We start from the raw sequence: 13,282 nt of genomic DNA, 5'->3' as shown, positions 1-13,282 counted from the left end.
AGCATTAGAAAATGAGAGAATAATAGGATATCAGTGGATACAATTGAGGACAGCTGGTAAGAGAAAGAAGCTTCCAGGAACAGTATTGGTAGAACCAAAGAGGTGCCCAAAAGCACAGCCTCCTCAATGACTGCAGGGAATGTGATACTGCACAAGAGCAGAGTATCACAGAGCTATGGCGAGGGGGAAGGCTGGACATGGAATTTGGGAGCAGACTGCAAAGGGCTCTGATGGCTGTGTTGAGTATTGAGCACTTGATCAAGTAGACTTGAGTAAATTTGCCTTTCATAAAGCAAAAATTAGGAAGACTCAAACAGGAGAAATGAGAAAACACAAAAACCACATAAGAAGCTGTCTATGGAGTGCGGAACACATAGGAAAGGTAGAAATGGAAAGGAAATAAAGTAAAAAGGTTACAGGAACAGAATCTACAAAATTGCCTGAGGACAAGAATAAAAGGAAGAAAAGAGATAGGGATAATACCAAGGTTTCTAATCAAGGGATAACTCAGATGAAGTATGAAGAAAAGGGAAGTAGATATGGATGGAAGATAATATTTTGGGTTTACAAAATACAATGTTTGGGATACAGGAGAGCCTCCCATTTCCCAATCATGTAACAAGCAGATAGAAATGCAAGTCTGGAACTCCAGAGACAAGTGAGGAAATTTATTTTGAAGGTTATCTATGTAGAAATTATTGTTTCTATGAGAAGTTGATGGAGATATGGCAGGAGACAGTACAGACAGCCGCCTGAAAGGGGATATAGATAAAATGAAAATAAAAGAGTTTAGAATGGAGATGGAGACATAGATGCCAAACATCAAATGGAGATAGAGTTCCATGTTGATGAAGACAGTGAGTGTCAAAGAAGTAACTCACAAAGAACAACTTCCATCCATGGCATATTTCCAATGGAAGATGCTTCCAATATTTTATTCCTCTAGAAAAACATAGTTGCCTCTTTTCTTCCCCCTCCCCAAGAAAAGCAAAAATGGTTACCTGGCCAGTAAGTAGATTTAGAATATTTAAGATACATCCAACAAACTACTCTTATTTCTAGCTAGCCAAATAATCTTGATAGATCTTTTTAAAATAAGACATTAATCAATGTATCTACAAAATCATAATGAGCTATTTTGACCAGAGAAGTCTCAATTGGTTTTTCTCTTAAAATTCTCTAATAATATTTAAGTTACTACTACAAGTAGTTGGAATGTGTTTTCACAGGGAGGCCAGTATCTACTCACGTAGTAAGAAATCATTAGAGCATACTCAAAATGTCCCTTTAGTTGGGATGGGCCAGTAGGTAGAAAGACAGAGAAAATTTTTATTTTAAACATTGAAAACAAATGTCTTGTTGACCTATAAGCAGACACTGGATCAGCATTTGATGTGTCTAGTCTAATTTCTCCCTGTAAAATTCTACTGGTGAATCTTAGGGAGACAGAAGGCAGTAAATTCCTTGCCTCCATCAATACATTTGACCTCAGAGCAAACCCCACAACTGGCTACAGGCACCCACCATCCATCATTGCTCTTGAAACCTGATATTTCAGGGAAGGACAGCTGCACTGGCCAAAAGTCTAAGCAGCTTTCTAAGATGTACTACCATTAAATTTAAAAAAAGGCACTTATTCTGCTTCAGTATTTTAATTAACTGCTTTTCTAAACATTTCTTCCCCCAAACTGAAACTCCAAATCAAATATCCTCAGGAATATATCAGTAAAATTTAGACTTAAAGAGAAATGTTCTCTTTGTGCATTCTAGGTAAAATTATTTCTAGCTTTTGCTTTAAAGGCTAAGATAAGCATACCATGCCACGCTAATATGTACAGCCTTTAATAAATGTGCTAAGCAGAAAAAGATAGTTCTAGCAACTACACTAATTATAGTAGTACACACAGAATGCCAACAGGATAAATGTAGACAAAACATCCATATCCCACAGATCTTAATTTTTAAGTCAGGTGGCAATAACTTTTAACAAATAGCTGAAGACAACAGAACTGTATCATAGGAACTAGTGTTCTTGAATATACTATGTTCATTACATGACTTCTACATTCAAGAATTACCTAAATTTAAAATAGAAAATAAGATAAATATGTATAACCAAACTGGATATTCATTACATGTAAGGTTATTCCCTCCATTTTACAGACGATGAAACTAAGATTCTGAAATGTTTTATCATTGCCTCCAAGATCTCACAGATAATAAGTGGCAGAACTGAGGCATAAATTTAGTTCTTCCTGTAAGAAGAACTGAATGTTCTTTTCACTGTAGCCTAAAAAGAAAGGAAACTGGTCAAGATTTTGCAATTCTTTAGCATCATCTTAATATGTATTATATGCATGCATGGTTAAATGAGAATTAACAATAACTGATTTCCAACCATTTATAAAATCATTACTAATATAACCTTTTTAGTTAATAAATGAAATCCATCTACTGATGGCTTAAAAAAAAAAAAAAGATGTCTCTTGTTACTTGTGATCCAATCATTATAGAGGATCATTTTATGTATTTGAAAGTACAATTTCTCCAAACCCCAAAGCAGTACTGAGAAATGCTCTTTCCTAAATACAATTCCCAAATCTCAATTTAGTTAGCTACTGCTACATTAAAGAACATAGCTCAAGGGATGTTAATTAAAAAAAAAAAAAAGACAATTGAGAATTTATAAATTTAATCAATCTCATGCAACTGACAGAGTTACAAGAGTTAAATCTAGTAAATAGCCATGTGGCAAAGGTCACAATGCTCCTGACATTGTTATCTGAATGTCAAGGAAGAAGCAAACTTAGCCTTTCTGATCAATGAGTTCAAAGAACTAAGAGAAAGCCTTGACTCAGATGGCTGCTTTGGCTCTTACATTTTGTTGTAAATGCTGGAGGAGCCAAAGTGGGGACCCGCTACCTAAAAGCAGCCATTTACAAAGGACAGCAAGGCTTGCTTGTCGAAGGTGAAGAGGGAAGGACATAAGTTGTCTCAATACTATTTGCCTGCCGGTATACATGACCTACTAGTTTACAGACAGAATGAGCTGTCTTAGCTTTCCAAATTGTCATCTTTTTCATTTAGTTTACTCATCTATGACACAAAGGGATTTGATTTGAAGGACAGCAGAGGTTAAAAAGCCATGAAAAAGCTCAGTTTTGCTGTCTCTCTCTTTTTTCCCCCTTTTGTTAATTTTCGAAATGTCACAGGCAAACTGAATAGTATTAATATGGTCCTATTAAATGTATTAGCATCAAACTAAAAATCATGAACAGGAAGATACAGAATTAATCATTTTGTGAGGGAGGAGGGAGGCATTGCAGGCATTGTTTCAGTCCATTTTTTTTTCCTGTGAGTCGCTTCGAGGAGTGTGGCAGTACACACAGATGTAATACGTAAAGTACGTAATGTCTAAGTCTTAAAAATATTTTATAAATAAAATGTTGAGAAAAAAATGTAAGCTGTTGATTTCTTGAAAGCAAATGGGTAATATATTAAGGGGGAAATGAGAGACACAGGTCTTAAATGTAATTTTGTGAACTATGTTTTGTAAGAATTCTATTTCATTAATTCTCCAGTCTAGCGCCATTGTGATGACATTATTATTTAGGTTACATTAGGTCAGAGACTGTTGTAACATATAAGCACTTGCTCTTTGACCTTCCCAAGACTTATGACGCAAAGAAAATGCTGAACTTTTACATCTGAGGCTATAATTTCATATAATGAACAATCAGGAAGCACAAGTCATATATTCTTTTAGCTATCTTAAGGGCTTAATTGTGGAAAGCTGAAATGCATTTTTATTTTTTTAAAAAAGGGAGAGAATTTGGACACTTTATGGAAATAAATGTAAGCCAAGCATGACATTTTAATAAGTGTTACCAACTACTAATTAGAAGCAAATGAGATTACCCATATAGAAAATGTATCCCAAACAAACCTATCCTTTGGTAGAAATGTCACTATGCCATGAAATTACAGAAGCTTAAACAAGTGATGCTTGTTAAAATGAAATTTACTAACAAATCCCTTCTAAGCAGTCTTCTTCCACATTATCAGATTTCTTCAGTTGATGTGTTATATAGGAATTCTCAATCTTGTAGTTCACAGAGAGAATAACTCTTCTCTTTGCTCTTTCTTGGCAAATCACTGATAATATAAAAAAGAATGTTTTAAAACACTGGTTTTGCTTGAGGCAGCAAGCTGCCTCTTTGCCGTCACAAGTAAGTAGCTTTCCTACAAGATTTTTTCAAAGAAACTGAACAGTAAGAAGATGAAATAACAACAAAAAAAGGTAAATAACTCTATAAAACCAAAAGAGATTCAGAATAAATTTGGCTTAAATCACATGTAACTGTTGTCACTTTAAGAACATAGGAAAAAGTAAAGCATTCTTTGAATACTCTGGGAAAACTGGATAATTATATCTATATTTAGCACTTCTTATATCTGGGCATGTAACACAAATCCTGTATATTTTGTGACCACTAAGTTGAGTACACTACATAAAACGTAAAGTTCATTTTCGAGATTCCCAGAAACTGTTGGGAATTGAAAAGGTACCACCATTAAAGGTTATCTGCATAGATATTTTAAGTGTAAACCTAAGCCTGATGCTCCTAGGATCACAAGTTAGAGCACACGAGCACACACACACACTTGACTCTTATACTATCTGCAAATACACAATGAAACTAAAGAAGGTTTTAAAATAAAAGATAAACTAAGGAAGGATAGTTTTAAAATGAAATCATCTTTGAAATAGTCACCTTTCTTGAAATGACACTTTTCATATGTGATTGTGTTAATGAATTCTTATTTATGCATAGAATCCTTTTAAAAATAGAATTGTCCAATGGTTTGATAAATCAAGTTTGGTCTGAAGGAAATCTAATATGCAAATACTTACAGGGTACTCTTTTACAAATAGTCACCCTTGTCACTTTGAAAAACTGAAAATCAACGAAAGAACAGTTTAAGTATACTTGACCTTACTGCCTAATGTCTCTCAAGATTGCCATGGCTGGTCGATTTCAAATCTGTGAAACTGACACTTAAGAATGTATAGTGCGTCTTCAGTCCAGGTCCCTCAAGTGCTGACTAAACTGTGGTCACAGCCTCAGATTCTCTTTCCATACAAACTTGTACAGCGCTTACAAAGCTAGTTTAATCACATCATCAATCTATGCCTATACTTCCCTTAAAGTAATTCTGCTTCATTTATCTTTTAACCCTACATTATGCAAATGACATCCTTATCAGTCCAATAAAGAAAAGTTATTAATGTTCCTTCTTGTTTATCTTTGCCATACACTGAGAACTGGAATCACATATGAATTTGCACCAATACCTTTTCTCTTTTCTATTTTTCACACTCTATATGAAAATCATAGTGTCAGAGAAGCCCTAAATAAAATTCTTGAAATAGTCTTCAATCATTGTCTATAACTAGCATCAGAGTATGAGTTAATGTATTAAAAAGGAAAAAACAAAAACTTGGGGGGAATGCCTACGTGATTTTTTTTTTTTAATGTCTCTCTAGGAAGGCTTTGCATATGCCATACCAGGATACCTCCTGGATATAAGAACAGTTATACAGGCCCCTAGTGGCTTAGCAAATAGCAGCAGATGAGGGGATTCCAATTCTTAGTTCCAGACTTTGAGATATTCTGGATTTAAATAAGAGTCCATCTTAAAAGGCAAATCAAATCACTGTATTTAATACTTTAAGCAGTTTTACATCTATGGTTATCTACTCTAATGCACATATATTAAAATAAATTGCTGCATTTCATTACTTGAGTAACTGCACAACTGCTCTGGCCCAAGAAGAATCTGTGTTACATAACCTACACAATGAAACGTTTAATTCATCCACCTCTTTACATGTCATGCAAAAGTAATACATTACTCAACTATATTAAAATATATTTGAGAGAGACACTGTTCCTCTTTGAATCTTATTCCTATTATATATTACTAAGGGCTATAAGAACAGATGATTTCTGTGTAAAGTACTATTTAAAATAAGATACAGATAAAAATTGAATGCCACTTTTACAGGAGTAAAAATCTAAACGTATTTCCCAATAACAGCCAGTGATACAACTCACATTGGAGTGCACCTATTTTAAAAGATCTACAATTAATAACACCCATTAATCCCCCATCCCCTTGCTGTCCTTCCTTCACAAAAGAAAATTCCAGGCAGGCACATTTACAGCTTTTAGCAATTTTTAACTGGACACAATCTGACAGCTGAATTCATGAAACTGACCAGCTTGTCAATTTCACACTTTGAAAGTACAATAATAGCTGATAGCATGAGGGTGAATTTAAGAAATCTGCCACAGAATTGCTAGCTCCATTGAAAAGCAAAGTACAGTACATAATTATGGAATGTGGGAGGTAGGGAAAATTTCACTGTCCATTTAGGATGTCTGTTTCCGTAAGTCAGACACGGAGCACTGAAAATGTGTTCTTTTTGCTATAGTGTCTGTAGCATAAAACAGAATATATATTCAAAGTAAGTAAGATACTAAGTCTTTTACTGGATATTATTATATTACATATACAACTTAATCTTAAGTTATTATCATCTACAGATCCCTTTACATCAGAATGTTTCAAGTCTTGGTATATCATCCTTGTTTTACTCAAGTTGAGTGGTTGGTGTGTGCACTTTGAAACAGAGAAAAAATACTCAAAATGGTCAGAAGTATCTGTGATTGAACTAACTCCCCACAGACGTGCTACAGGATGGTTAGAAAAGAACACACCAAAGGGTAAAGTCCACATTTGTAGCTCAGTAAATCTAACAGCAAATCTATCTCCAGTCATAAGCAGTTACTAGCCTTTCAGAGGTTCAAAATGTGTTAGCTACACTCTGTTAAGTCACTGGCACTGTGTCTTTGGGCATGTAAATACATGTATATATATATATAACTTTAATAGGAAATACAAGGAGAACGATCCCTCAGGAATCTTCCTAGATACTTAAGGTGCAAACTGTAGATGAGGCTGGGGGATTACTCTGAGAATTTTAGAAAACAAGAGACATTTGGCAAGTAGCGTACTGGGAGGCGAACTGGAAACAATACAAGTGGATTGTGATAGTCCTGGTTTTGGAGAATGGAACTACTATCTGGAATTCTGAAACACCCAATTAGTGAAAGCCAAGCTCACACTTGGTGTTCGAGATTTTAAGCCTAAGACTTAAAAACTGACTTCACATGTTTGTGTTTTTAAATGAAAATCAACGTCCAGAGAAGCAATGCAAGTTTTCTACACACCTACATAAAAGCTACAATAAATCTATAGGAAAGCAAAGAATCTTTGGTTTGTTCGTGGCTTTCTTTTTAAATTGTTTCCTACAACTTTGCCTCTTCATTACAAATGATGCGTCCCCTTCCCTACGGAATGAATGTGTGTGTTAAGTGCACCAGATTCCCGCAGCTGAACTACGAGCTTTGATTCTGCCACGGAAAGGTCTCCCAAACAATCCCCCTCCTCTATGGCAGCTGCGTAGACTTTGATTCCTGTTATTTCTCCTTCTCCCCACTAGTTCAGAGGAAAGAAAGAAAAAGAAATCGCCCCCTCACCGTAATCAGCCCTCCTTAAAACAGTAATCCCTGCCTTTAAAAAAGGCGGTGGCAGGATCCCTGGGTAAGGGTGCATTGCCCCACTGCTCCACCATTCCCCCCCAATACTACGCCCACCCTAGGAGGAGAAAGCGGGGGTCGCACAAATACACATACCCGGACACCCCCATTCTCTAGAGTCGCCTCTCTCCCGGGTCTAAGGTTTCAGGCGAGAAGTGAACCCTGCAGGGGAGGACCTCTGCCCGAGGAGGTTCAGAGGAGCAAACTGTGCGCTCCGCTGCCCGGGCGCCGGGCTCGCGGAAGCGGGAGCTTGTCGCTCTGGCCGGGGAGGCGCCGGCAGCCGGAGCTGCGCGCAGGGCGATTCCCGAGCAGCCAGAGGGGAGAACACAGCGGGGCGGACGGGGTCAGTTCCAGGGACTTACCTGGTCATGTTGGCTCTGGGCAGCAGCCGCCACCGCCTCCCGCGCCGCCACCAGCACTTTCCTCCAGCGCCTTCGCGCCCTGCCACGGCCGCGCAGCCGGCGCCGGCCCGCGCCGCCGCCTCCGGGCGGCCAATTTAATCCCGCGGAGCAGCGGCCGCTGCCGCGGAAGCCCCCCTGGTCGCCGCCGCCGCCCAGCCCTCGTGCGGCCAGCCCAGTCCAGAGCGAGGAAGTAGAAGAGAGTCAGCGAGTGAGTCCAAAAACCCGAAATCCAGCATCCAAGGGAGCGCGTCCCCCCGCCCTCCCTCCACCCCTACCCCCTTTTCCTCCTCCTCCGCCTCCTCCTCCTCTTCTCGGGCCGTCCTCTTGGCCCTTCTGAGCCCGCGGCTTCCGCGGCGGTTTCTCCTCCTCTCGCTCCTCCTGCTCGCCCGGCGCCCGTTTCTCTCGCTGCCGCTGCCGCCGCCGCCGCCGTTTGTCTCCTCTCCCTCCTCCTCCTCCTTTTCCTCCTCCTCCCGCTCTTCGATGCTCCGCCGCTCGCGGCTGGGGGGTCCGGGGCCGCGTCTCCTCTCCTCCCTCCGCCTCTCCTGTTTCCTCCTTCCTGCTGCCTCTTCTTTTAAAGCGGATTCTTTGGCCACAAATAGCAACTCGGCTGCCCCCCTCGGTGCCTCCCTCCCCTTCTTCTCTTCTTCCCCCCAAAAGTGAAGCGCACGCGAGGTAACCAGAAACTGAGGCTCGTGGGGGGAGAGGGGTGCGAGGCGACGCCTGGGAAAGGGCCCGAACAGAGTCAAGGGCCGGGAGGTGGGGTGGCCAGCCCAGCCCAGTCTTTGGACCTGGCGTGAACCTGGTAGTTACGGCTGCAGACGAGGTGGTTTGGTGGGGGAAATTAAACAAAAAAGCCCAGGAAAGTAATTGGAAAGGCTTCTCTCTTTGTTTCCTTGTCTGGGTGATTTCTAAAATCCTCGTAACGTGCTGGGGATCCCACGGTATTGCTGTGCTCCAGCGCTGGGGGATTGTGTGTGCGCGTTGCCTGCGCGTGAGTGTGAGTGTGGGTGCGCCCGGACGCGGGGAGAGCTGGGCCCGCTGCGCCTGCTGGCGAATCCCTGAATCTGGACCACTGACCCACTGAAAGGGCCAGAGAGCTGGATGAAGGAGGGGCAGGCAGGAGTGGTGGGTGAAGGAGGCAACACAAACACACACACACACACACACACACACACACACACACACACACACCAGAGGAGGGGGCGGGGTGACGTCACTCCCCAGCATTCATCCACCAGGCCAGAAAAGACCCTCTCCAACAGATTCACTCATCTCCTAAGAGATGCACACCCGGGCGCTTCCTGCTCTGCGTCCCAGCGCAAAGGAGGAAAAAATGCTGGTCGCGCCCTCTTCACAGCAGTGATAATAATATAAGGAACGTGCTTTAATGAAACACAGTTTGTGTCCGCCCCAGTTCACCTTGGCAGCCTCCTTCGGGGATGCTTGTAGGATCCACTTTGAAGGCAACGAGGAAGGCAGGGAAGTATTGAACCAAAATCTTAGTGTGATAACTTGTTTTGCTATCGTGCCACTTGCTTTTATGATGTTGGAAATGCAGTGCTCCTCAGCTTCTCTGAAGGACACTATAACACCCTCTTCCCTAGACAAGCACCCAGTTGTTGGGCTATGCACTCTTCATCCACACAACCCAAGGTGACTAAGGTGCACTGTGTGTGTTGTTAGCTAAGAGATGGATTTTAACCTTCTTCGCTACTCACAGGATCTCCAACATGTGGAAAAAGTCAGCAGCTGGAAGCCACCATTGGCAGTTGGCCCATCAAAATTTATTAGAAACTTGGTCAGAACGGTTAAATAAAGTAAAGCTAGAGCTCACCAGCCACCTCGATTGCTCATTCTATGTTCAGGCCAGCACATACACACAATACTTATTCCTGCAGACTCCAGGCTGTCTTTGAAAGAGCAAACGTAAACAGACCCCCTTAGATTTGACTTAATGATCCAGCATCCTGACTGTTTTCTCAAGCTGCCCATTTATTTCCACCATCTGCATGCTGTGCTGTTGAAAGCCACCAAAGGATTGGTCAGTAATCCTCTGCCCCCTATGTACTCCAAAAATAAGTCACATATTTTTTAAAAGAATCTCGCTAAACGAAGTTCAGTTTTCTAGCAATTTGGGGGTGGGGGAGGAGCATCCTGGCATGATTGTCTCTTGGTTTTTTGTTTTTGTTTTTTTATGGTTAGCGTCATAGTGAAAATCAGGAAGAAATCAATTCCTGTGCAAGCCTCCAAGCTAGGTTTACCCTCCAATCATTCTGATTTCACAGCAGCTGAAAAGCTGTGCAGGGATGATGGACACCTGCCCCCTGTGACCTAAGGATGGATCCAGAAATCTCAGCCTCCCCACAGGTGATTCCACCCAAGATGTAAACTCCAACTTGGCTTTCTCATTGCCACATGCGCCCCCATAAACTGGCAATCCCACTTTCATCCAAAGTTGCATGTTAGAGAAACAGAAAGTTTTAAAACCCCTAATATTCCTTTGCTGTTACTTTTGTGGGAAAGAAATGTATCCCTCTGCCTGCGGATCTGACCTCATTTAAGAAGAACCCAGCTGGTAAATCTGACTGCTATCTGGGAACATAGTTGAGGAAATATCATCTTACACCACTGGTAGCGATTTAAACTAGCTCGAAAACTCAGTGATGATTGTTACCAAGGAGAGCAACAAGCAAGTAGAAAAGGGACCCAGAAATCAGGGGATATGCAGAGGACAGTACAAGTAAATGGCATAAGCGCAACTTTTCTGACACTGTGAAGTCCTAGATGTTCTTGTCCCTACTGCAACCAAACATCTTAGAGAAAGAAGTAGGGATGGGTTAAGGTGACTGCAGAGTCTGAGTTATTATTATACGAATGAGACTGAGAATTATTCAGGGTGATGCTGCTGAAGAACGGGAGGTACAGCAAATAGAGAAGCCAAAGTTTCTCTGCTCATCTGAGCAGTAATGGAAGTGAGACTGCAGCCTGCTACACACGTGTTAATATATTCAGAGCAGATTTACAACAAAAGAGTGTCCTAATGCTGCAGCATCTATTAAACTTCTGGACTGGTTTGCCATTTGGAAATTTTAAGTCAAAGAACATCAGAAGCAGGCTAATCTTTTGTTGAAATTACCTCATTTTTGCAGGTAAAGAAACGAAGACCCTGAGAATTTAAAATCATCCAACTATTTGGTGCCAGAAGCAGGACAAGAACTCAGATATCATGATCCAGTGCCCTCCATCCCACCAACTGTTCATCACCTCCACATTCTGGATCAAAGAAGCCAGTTTTCCAACTTATCAGTGAGCAATACATATAGAATATTTAAAAACTCCAAATACTTACATGAAGGAAAAATGAAGCAATAGGACAAGACATTTTCTTAGTTCCCTTCCAGCTCTAACATTCTGTGATAAATAGCACACAGGAGCTTTGCTATAGCACACCCCCCTCTAGTGCATAATTCAGCATACGATGAGTATGAGTCTGTTTTGGACCCCATCCAAAGGAGTTAGTTCCTAGAAGTACTTGGAAGATTTATTCTCATTTATCATGAGGCATCCTAACAGGAGACTAAAAATAATCATGATGACAATAATAGTAATCAGTTGTTACACTTGTATTATGTACTAAGCATCGTGCGAAGCATGTTATATAGTTCACCCGTTTTTGAAAAGGCACATCATGACCTTGTGTGGGTTGCAAATCTAGTAGGTCATAAACAATTTCTGAAATGAAAGAAAAGTAGGAAAAAACACAGAGTACATTATATGTACTAAGTTTTTTTGTTTTTTTGTTTTTGGTTTTTTTTTTGGCAAAACTTCCTTTTTGATCATGTGGCTAGTGATTAAAAGTTTGAAAGTCACTGCCTCATTTCCAATCTTAACTGCCTCACCAGTTAAGTATTATTAGCCCCATTATGTAAGTGAGGAAACAGGACAAGAGAGGATAAGTCATTTGGCCAAGCTGACATAGTGAGTGGCCAAGCTAGAATTTTGAACCTAGATCTGTTTGACTTCAAATCCAATATTTTCACTTGTATAGTGATGATAAATTATTAACCAAGGTATGGAATAAATTGTTGCTAATCATATTTTCTTTGTGAGGACTACCGTGGTTTTTATTAAATGCAGCTAAATGGAGAAACACAGCATAGATTCAAGTGACGTGTTCTGAAGGTAGTGAGAAATTTCATAAAACACTAAAACTAATATCTGAGACCCTTTCCTATAGGTGTTAGCTTATGTCTAACATACTTTATTAACTTACTACTAAATACATAAATGAAACAATAATTAATAGTTTTAGTCCTCAAATAACTTAAATATTCACTTCTACAAGTATTACTATTTTTATTTCAGAGAGTGTTTTTCAAATTTAAGTTATACAACATTTCTCAGTAGCTTGCTTTGGCCAAACACAGAACTGGCACATAAGAAAGATAAATGGGCCGGGCGCGGTGGCTCAAGCCTGTAATCCCAGCACTTTGGGAGGCTGAGACGGGCGGATCACGAGGTCAGGAGATCGAGACCATCCTGGCTAACACGGTGAAACCCCGTCTCTACTAAAAAATACAAAAAACTAGCCGGGTGCGGTGACGGGCGCCTGTAGTCCCAACTACTCGGGAGGCTGAGGCAGGAGAATGGCGTGAACCCGGGAGGCGGAGCTTGCAGTGAGCTGAGATCCCGCCACTGCACTCCAGCCTGGGCGGCAGAGCGAGACTCCGTCTCAAAAAAAAAAAAAAAAAAAAAAAAAAAAGAAAGATAAATGGCCAGGTGCTGTGGCTCACGCCTGTAATCCTAGCACTTTGGGAGGCCAAGACAGGCAGATCACCTGAAGTCAGGAGTTCGAGACCATCCTGGCCAACATGGTGAAACCCCATCTTTACTAAAAATACAAAAATTATCTGGGCGTGGTGGCACATGCCTGTCATCCCAGCTACTCAGGAGGCTGAGGCAGGAGAATTGCTTGAACCCAGGAGGTGGAGGTTGCAGTGAGCTGAGATCACACCACTGCACTCCAGCCTGGGCAACAGAGCCAGACTCTCTCAAAAATAAAAAATAAAGCAGTCACACAACCCTATCATTCAAATTCAATTATAAAGAAGAAAAGATAATAATTCAGGTGCCATGCTAAATTTTTTCACCCATGTAGTTCTATGGATTCTACCAGTAACATTGCATGCTTAGGTGTTATTACTCCCATTCTGC

At 40.9% G+C, this 13,282-nt stretch overlaps 1 protein-coding gene across 36 annotated transcripts in view; it reads right to left on the bottom strand.

Annotated features, from left to right (window-relative positions):
• Positions 1 to 13,282, bottom strand: part of PTPRD (protein tyrosine phosphatase receptor type D) — a 2,337,809-nt gene that overhangs the window by 543,874 nt on the left and 1,780,653 nt on the right. Inside the window, exon 1 of one of the 36 annotated variants that reach the window (XM_050761931.1) lies at positions 8,030 to 8,187. The exons of the other annotated variants lie outside the window; for them this stretch is intronic. The gene's annotated coding sequence lies outside the window, so the exon portion shown is untranslated. Of the gene's footprint in view, positions 1 to 8,029; positions 8,188 to 13,282 lie in introns of those variants that run through there. 36 annotated transcript variants of the gene reach the window in all.

This window comes from Macaca thibetana, chromosome 15, assembly GCF_024542745.1.
Source record: "Macaca thibetana thibetana isolate TM-01 chromosome 15, ASM2454274v1, whole genome shotgun sequence".
NCBI lineage: Eukaryota > Metazoa > Chordata > Mammalia > Primates > Cercopithecidae > Macaca > Macaca thibetana.
Note: the sequence above shows the minus strand (reverse complement) of the source record. Positions and strands in the feature narration are given on the sequence as shown.